This window comes from Triticum aestivum, chromosome 6D (assembly GCF_018294505.1).
Source record: "Triticum aestivum cultivar Chinese Spring chromosome 6D, IWGSC CS RefSeq v2.1, whole genome shotgun sequence".
Classification (NCBI taxonomy): domain Eukaryota; kingdom Viridiplantae; phylum Streptophyta; class Magnoliopsida; order Poales; family Poaceae; genus Triticum; species Triticum aestivum.
The window spans coordinates 315,444,562-315,453,732 of record NC_057811.1 but is presented as its reverse complement, the minus strand read 5'-3'; positions in this window follow the sequence as shown (position 1 = coordinate 315,453,732).

Genomic DNA, 9,171 nt, shown 5'->3' with positions numbered 1-9,171 from the left:
GTGAAGCATAGGGGGTGTGCGGCGCCTCTGTGCCTGGCTATATCACGACGTAGTTCATACGAGTCTTGTTTGCTGTGTTCGGCCCAGCCGGATTTGCTTTTAGTATATCCGGCATGACGGTAGTCGTCACGCATTGGGGCGCACCCACATGATCCGTAGATCGATCTTTTATGTCCTGCTTTGTTTTCCAATACATCTCACAGGTCCTGCGTGTTGCCCCGGGCCTTGGTGTTTTTGTTTAACCCGCGGCGGGGTGCGGGCTGGACTTCGGCCTGATATGCCGCTTTGTCTCGGCCACGAACTGGCCGGTCAGCCGCATCATACGCTGGAAGCGTAGGCTTTAATGCTTCCTCCTCGAGTTGGGGTAGCAACCTGCGCTTTGGGTAACTTTTGGTTGGGCGTTCGAGTTCGTATTCGTCGGCCGCCAGGACCTCAGTCCATTTATCCGCTAGCAGATCTTGGTTAGCTTGAAGCTGTTGTTGCTTTTTCTTCAGGCTTTTTGCTGTGGCTATAAGCCGGCGCTTGAAGCGCTCCTGCTCGACGGGATCCTCAGGCACGAAAAATTCTTCGTCGCCAAGGCTCACCTCGTCTTCGGAGAGAGGCATGTAATTGTCATCCTCTAATTCTCCGTCTGCTGCCTATTCCTTAGGGCTAGCTTGCCCATCCTCCGGCTCGAAATCTGGCTGGAGGGGATTGTCTTCGTCTTCGGCACTATCCGTAGCGTTGTTGTCTCTTGTGCTGGTATCGGCGTTTTTGCTATGGCGGGGCTTAGAGCGGCGCCGTTGGCGCCAGTGCTTAGATTGCTTCTCGAGGGGATTATCCTCCGTTGCCTTATTGCCATCGCTTTCTTTGGGGGTGTCCACCATGTATATATCATATGATGAGGTGGCAGTCCAGCGCCCTGTTGACGGTGGTTCCTGTTCTTCTCCTACATCGTCGTCCATGCCGTCGATGTCTTCGGAGCCGAAATCAAGCATGTCGGTTAAATCGTCGACAGTAGCTATTAAGTGGATGGTGGGTGGGGAACGAATTTCTTCGTCGTCCGCTTCCCACTCAAGCCGAACACAGTTCGGCCAAGAGCCTCCTGGCAAGGAGAGAGACCTTAATGAATTTAGCACATCGCCCAGGGGCGAGTGCTGAAAGATATCCGCGGAGGAAAACTCCATGATCAGTGCCCAATTAGATTCGATAGGTACTGACGCGGGCGGTCCGGAGCCCGTGGCCGGGGACGAATCCAAGAATACGGCAACACAGGTTTCATAGAAGGTGAAGTCAGTATTCGGCTCTATCGCCACTGAGTGTGCGGCCTCCGCGGCGGGGTCCATCCACCCGTCCTCGGATGGCGCAATCTGCTCCGGATTGAGGGCTGGAGTAGCCACAGGTGTGATCTCCCGAACGGCAGAGCTAAGTCATGCTCGTCGTGACTGTGTGGCGCACCTGTCGTGGGCTCGAATCCGTCAAAGATCAAGTCTCCGCGGATGTCGGCAGTATAGTTTAAGCTTCCAAACCTGACCTGACGGCCAGGGGCGTAGCTCTCGATCTGCTCCAGATGGCCAAGCGAGTTGGCCCGCAGTGCGAAGCCGCCGAATATGAAGATCTGTCCAGCGAGAAAAACCTCACCTTGGATCGCATCGTTGTCGATGATCGAAGGAGCCATCAAGCCTTATGGTGATGGCAAAGTGGAACTCTCAATGAAAGCACCAATGTCGGTGTCAAAACTGGCGGATCTCGGGTAGGGGGTCCCGAACTGTGCGTCTAAGGCGGATGGTAACAGGAGGCGGGGGACACAATGTTTACCCAGGTTCGGGCCCTCTCGATGGAGGTAATACCCTACTTCCTGCTTGATTGGTCTTGATGATATGAGTATTACAAGAGTTCATCTACCACGAGATCGTAGAGGCTAAACCCTAGAAGCTAGCCTATGATTATGATTGTTATTGTCCTACGGACTAAACCCTCCGGTTTATATAGACACCGGAGGGGGCTAGGGTTACACAGAGTCGGTTTACAAGGGAGGAGATCTACACATCCGAATTGCCAAGCTTGCCTTCCACGCAAAGGAGAGTCCCACCCGGACACGGGACGAAGTCTTCAATCTTGTATCTTCATAGTCCAACAGTCCGGCCAAAGTATATAGTTCGGCTGTCCGAGGACCCCCTAATCCAGGACTCCCTCAGTAACCGCACTTTATTAGATATGGTGCGATCTATGATGTCTCTTACTGATTTACCGCTATCGTTTTGGGGTTATGCTTTAGAGATGGCTGCATTCATGTTAAATAGGGCACCATCTAAATCCGTTGAGATGACGCCATATGAACTGTGGTTTGGCAAGAAACCCGAGTCATCGTTTCTTAAAGTTTGGGGCTGTGATGCTTATGTGAAAAAGCCTCAACCTGATAAGCTCAAACCCAAATCGGAGAAATGTGTCTTCATAGGATACCCAAAGGAGTCTGTTGGGTACACCTTCTATCACAGATCCGAAGGCAAAATATTCGTTGCTAAGAATGGATCCTTTTTAGAGAAGGAGTTTCTCTCAAAAGAAGTGAGTGGGAGGAAAGTAGAACTTAATGAGGTAATTGTACCCGCTCCCTCATTGGAAAGTAGTTCATCACAGAAATCAGTTCCAGTGATTCCTACACCAATTAGTGAGGAAGCTAATGATGATGATCATGAAGCTTTTGATCAAGTTACCACCGAACCTAGCAGGTCAACCAGAGTAAGATCCGCACCAGAGTGGTACGGTAATCTAGTTCTGCACGTCATGTTACTTGACCATGACGAACCTACGAACTATGAGGAAGCAATGATGAGCCCAGATTCCGCGAAATGGTTTGAGGCCATGAAATCTGAGATGGGATCCATGTATGAGAACAAAGTGTGGACTTTGGTTGACTTGCCCGATGATCGGCAAGCCATAGAGAATAAATGGATTTTAAGAAGAAGACTATCGCTGACGGTAATGTTATTGTCTACAAAGCTCGACCTGTTGCGAAAGGTTTTCGACAAGTTCAAGGAGTTGACTACGATGAGACCTTCTCACCCGTAGCGATGCTTAAGTCCGCCCGAATCATGTTAGCAATTGCCACATTTTATGATTATGAAATTTGGCAAATGGATGTCAAAACTGCATTCCTGAATGGATTTCTGGAAGAAGAGTTGTATATGATGCAACCAGAAGGTTTTGTCAATCCTAAAGGTGCTAACATAGTGTGCAAGCTCCAGCGATCCATCTATGGACTGGTGCAAGCATCTCGGAGTTGGGATATACGCTTTGATGAGTTGATCAAAGCATATAGTTTTATAAAGACTTGCAGTGAAGCCTGTATTTACAAGAAAGTGAGTGGGAGCACTACAACATTTCTGATAAGTATATGTGAATGACATATTGTTGATCGGAAATAATGTAGAATTTTCTGGAAAGCATAAAGGAGTGTTTGAAAGGAGTTTTTCAAAGAAAGACCTCGGTGAAGCTGCTTACATATTGAGCATCAAGATCTATAAAGATAGATCAAGACGCTTGATAAAGTTTTTCAATAAGTACATACCTTGGCAAGTTTTTGAAGTAGTTCAAAATGGAACAGTCAAAGAAGGAGTTCTTGCCTGTGTTGTAAGGTGTGAAGTTGAGTAAAGACTCAAAACCCGACCATGGAAAAAAATTAGAAAGAGGATGAATAGTCATTCCCTATGCCTCAGTCATAGGTTCTATATAGTATGCTATGCTGTGTACCAGACCTATTGTGTACCTTACCAAGAGTTTGGCAAGAGGGTACAATAGTGATCCTGGAGTGGATCACTGGACAGCGGTAAAAATTATCCTTAGTGCAATAAGGAAATGTTTCTCGCTTATGGAGGTGACATATAGTTCGCCGTAAAGAGTTTCGTCGATGCAAGCTTTGACACCGATCTGGATGACTCTAAGTCTCGATCTAGATACATATTGAAAGTGGGAGCAATTAGCTAGAGTAGCTCCATGAGAGTATTCTAGACATAGAAATTTGCAAAATACATACGGATCTGAATGTTGCAGACCCGTAGACTAAAATTTCTCTCACATGCAAAACATGATCATACCTTATTACTCTTGGGTGTTAATCACATAGCGATGTGAACTAGATTATTGACTCTAGTAAACCCTTTGAGTGTTGGCCACATGGAGATGTGAACTATGGGTATTAATCACATAAAGATGTGAACTATTAGTGTTAAATCACATGGCGATGTGAACTAGATTATCGACTCTAGTGTAAGTGGGAGACTGAAGGAAATATGCCCTAGAGGCAATAATAAAGTTGTTATTTATATTTCCTTATATCATGGTAAATGTTTATTATTCATGCTAGAATTGTATTAACCGGAAACTTAGTACATGTGTGAATACATAGACAAACAAAGTGTCCCTAGTATGCCTCTACTAGACTAGCTCGTTAATCAAAGATGGTTAAGTTTTCTGACCATAGACATGTGTTGTCATTTGATGAACGGGATCACATCATTGTAGAATGATGTGATGGACAAGACCCATCCCTTAGCTTAGCATAATGATCATTTAGTTTTATTGCTATTGCTTTCATCATGACTTATACATGTTCCTCTCACTATGAGATTATGCAACTCCCGAATACCGGAGGAACACCTTGTGTTGGGGATATAACTATTGAGTATAAACCGCCTAGGAGGGGCCGGGTTATGCTCATGATGATCTACCAGTATTGAAGCCCATGAAGGCATAGAAGATGGCAACTTTCGAAGGAGACTTAGTAAGAAGGCCCAAAGCCCAAAGGCGGGTTAGGGCCCATAGATATAAACCACCATAGGTGTATGACTTGTATTGTAAGATAGGAAAGAGTAGATACCAAGCCGGACACATTTATGAGCCGGTCGGGATCCTATGAACCGCCGGGCGTCAACCTGTGTATATAAAGGGACGACCCGGCGGCGGTTTAGGGACAAGAAACAACAGATCGAGAGCCAGGCTAAGCGTATTCTCTCCCTGGTCATCGAAACCCTAGCAATACCATCTCAAACTAGATTAGGCCTTTACCTTCACCGCAAGGGGCCAAACCAGTATAAACTCCTCGTGTCCTTTATCCTGATTAACCCCTTTAAGCTAATCTCGTTGCGATGGCTCCACGACTAAGTCCTCACACTAGGACATCCGTTGTGACAAACCCACGACAGTTGGCGCCCACCGTGGGGCTATCGCACGATGGTTTCAAGTTCTTAGAGGGCAACTTCGAAGGGATCAAGGGGTACGCGGTGGGCCGGATGACCAAGAGTCATCGCGGCAAGCTCTACATCGACGACGCAGGCTGGGGCCCCGAGGCCGGCTCAATTGAGTACGGGTACCGGGTCCCCTTCGGCGGAATTCACGTGTTCATCGGCAAGATCGGCGAACCAGGCCCTGAGCCAGACATTTGCACCGACATCATCGAGACGGCTCAGCGTGCGAAACCCGCCTGGGTTCAGCCCGCCACGAATCATGCCTTCGTGGGATTCATCCATGGAGCGGAATCTGAGGATAAATCGGCATCTAGTGGTGAGACGGTTGTCTACTCTGTTGACGAGTCATCCACCGGTGAGACCGAGTCATTGTACCAGCTGCAAGACGGCCGGCTTGGGGGCTGTTCCGATGGCGACAGTATTCCGGACCCCTGTGAGCCGCCGAACCGGGTTGCAATATTCATGGCCGGAACACAGCCCGTGCAGCGCTCGTCGGAACTGATTCCCGGGTCAGCAGTGGCAACGGCTGCCGGGGCAGGAGGCCCTGTGCGCCTGCCGGCTCAGGTCTTAACTGACTTGCTGGATAAGCTGACAGCATTGTTAACAACAGTGGTTAACCCGGCAGATCAGGGTCAGCATAATGCGGCGGTCGCGAAATTGCGTGATGAGATAGCACAGGTCAAGGAGGAGCTAAACATGGAAAATGCGAGGATGGCCGAGGAGTGGGCTGCTTTGGATGCTCAGGCACAGCGAATTCAGTCGGAGTCTTACCGACTCATGCTAGATCAGAACGCTTCAAATGATGTCATGAGGAGGAGGCATCAGACTCGTTTGCCCCCGATTTACGAGGCAAGAAATCTCTTTAACACGCCAGGAGCAGGAACCAGTAACCCGCCAGTGCTAAACCGGGTGTAAGCGCCTGGGACGGGTACACCGTTTCAGCCACGCACGACGGACCCACCTCATCAGAACAATAACCCGCCGCAACACGTGCCGACGCCGCCGGGTCATTACTCTAACCCTTTGGATAACATGATTGCTGCGGCGTCACGGTTGGCAGCTCTCCCGGTTGAAGGCGAGTCTCTGATGGCGGTTGAAACACAGAGGGCTAGATAGCTCTATCAGACAGCTTTGGTTAAGCAGCAGGCTTATTCTTATAGTCGTGACATGATTCATTCCACCCCTCGCTCGAGCCGGAGTTACAACAGGCATATCGATGAGCCGGCTGTCTCAAGTAGTGGACGGAACCATAACCCGCCCCGTGGACATAACCCGGCGGGCGGTGGTGCTGATGCTCAGAACGTAGTGGATCAAGGTAGAGCACGTAAAGAGGTCGAACTAGCAGCACAGTATGCGGCCCGTCAACCTACTCCGGTTCGTCCAACAACTTCGGTGGAGCCAGGTATAACCTTTAGGAATTTGGGCGTGCCATGTTTGGTGCCGGCTCTACGTAATGAGTGTCTGTCCAAGGATCTCAAAGGTCCTCGCAAGGTGCCTAACTACACAGCCGACTTACCTCCTGAGGCATGGATCAAGAGTTATGAGATGGCCATGGAATTGCTGGATCTTAGCGATGCTGCGTGTGCTAAATACTTCCCCCTGATGTTGGGGGGAACGGCCCGTACTTGGTTGAAGGGGCTCCCTGCCAACTCCGTTGGGTCATGGGCCGAGTTAAAGGCCTAGTTTATCCAGAATTTTAAAGATACATGCAAGCAACCCATGTCAATTGTGGATTTAGCCGCCTGTGTCCAAGAAGAAGGTGAATCGACAACTCATTGGGTGCGCCGGGTTTCAACAATCCTGCACTCATCGGATTGCAACAATGCCGATTCAGCAGTCTTGATGTTGGAGAACAATTGTCGTTTCACGCCCCTGAAGTAGAAATTAGGGCGGCTCAAACGTCACTGCAATGACATGGGGACGCTTATGGCGGCTCTGGTTAAGTATGCTGACTCTGATGGTACCAAGGACCCCGAGTCTGATGATGAAAAGCCGGGAAAGGGAAAGAAGAGCAGCAGCACCAAGGGGCAGCAACATAACCCGGCGAATCAGGGAGGCAACGGTAAGCGCAAGGCTGATAATAGCTTGGAGTTTGTGGCTAACACCAATACGCAGAATAATGGCCAGCGTCATAAGGGTAAACCGCCCCCACGGACTGGAGGATCAGGCATTAATCTTGAGCAGCTGTTGAATCAGCCCTGCCCAAGGCATGTTACGCGAGAAAGACCATCCGACCACCTCTGGAAGGATTGCTTCATTATGAAGGAGTACAGAAATTCCGATCTTTTTCAAGACAGTCATGGGCCGGGTGGTGGCTCAGGATCCGGCTCTCATGGACCGTGTTATGGCGGTGGCAGCTCTAGCTCTGGATTCCAAGGTAGTCAAGGCAATCAAGGTCATCAGGGTGGCTATCATCAGCAATCAGGTCAGGGGAATCAACAACAGCAATTTGGGTATCATAGTAACCCAAAGCAGTTGAATAGTGGGTGAGGGAGTCCTGGACTAAGGGGTCCTCGGTCGTCCAGCCTGTTATCCTTTGGGCCGGACTGATGGGCTGAGAAGACATGAAGACCTAAGACTATACCCGTGTCCGGATTGGACTCTACTTCGCGTGGAGGGCAAGTTAGGCGACCAACTACAAAGATTCCTTCTTATGTAACCGACTCCATGTAACCCTAGATCTCTCCGGTGTTTATATAAACCGGAGAGCGTAGTCCGGATAGGGAGATATACATTACCATAGTCATACAGGCTAGACTTCTAGGGTTTAGCCATTACGATCTCCTGGTAGATCAACTCTTGTAACACTCATATTCATCAAGATCAATCAAGCAGGAAGTAGGGTATTACCTCCATAGAGAGGGCCCGAACCTGGGTAAACATCGTGTCCCCCGTCTCCTGTTACCATCGATCCTAGACGCACAGTTCGGGACCCCCTACCCGAGATCCGCCGGTTTTGACACCGACAGTGGGCAGTACCACGTTTTCACCACAAGTTTATGCAAACGGGATCAGAAGCTTCATAATAGGGCGGTGAACGCCGTTGAACCGGCAGTTCCACGTTACTTGCGCTCGTCTGAGCAGCCCATTGTGTGGAGTCGGGAAGATCAGCCGCCCCGGGTTGATAATCTGGGTCACCTAACGTTGGTGGTCGCACCTCAGGTTGGAGGGTATAAGTTCACCAAAGTACTCATGGACGGAGGGAGCAGCATCAACATCCTTTATTATGAAACTTTCCGTCGCATGGGGTTGACAGATAAAAATCTTAAACCATCGAACACTGTTTTCCACGGCGTGGTGCCTTGTAAACCGGCGTACCCAGTTGGTAGGATAGCTTTGGAGGTTGCTTTTGGAGATGATCATGATGCTAGGTCGGAGACGTTGACCTTTGAAGTGGTGAAGATCAAGAGCCCTTATCATGCCCTGTTTGGACGACCGGCTTATGCTAAGGTGATGGCCAGGCCTTGTTATGTTTACCTACAGCTCGAGATGCCGGGTTACAAGGGAACTATCACTGTGCACGGAAGCCGGAAGATCGCTTTGGAGTGCGAGGAAGGTGATGCAGCCTATGCTGAGGCGGTTTGTGCGACAGAGGAGTTGAAATTTTACAAAGATAATGTTGACCCGGCTGACATGACATCTTTGAAAAAGCCAACCACAGAGCATGACCCGGTTTTGAAGTTTAAGTCGGCAGATGATACTAAGATGGTTGATTTCGTTCCTGGCGATTCATCCAAGTAGTTCAGCATCAGTGCTAACCTAGATCCGAAATAGGAAAGCGCGCTCATCGAGTTCATCCGTGAGAACCGGGACATCTTTGCATGGAAACCTTCTGAACTGCCAGGTGTACCGAGGGAACTCACTGAGCACACTCTCAATATTGATCCCAAGTTTAAACCGGTCAAGCAGTTTTTCATCGTTTTAATGAAGAAAGGCGTAAGGCCATTGG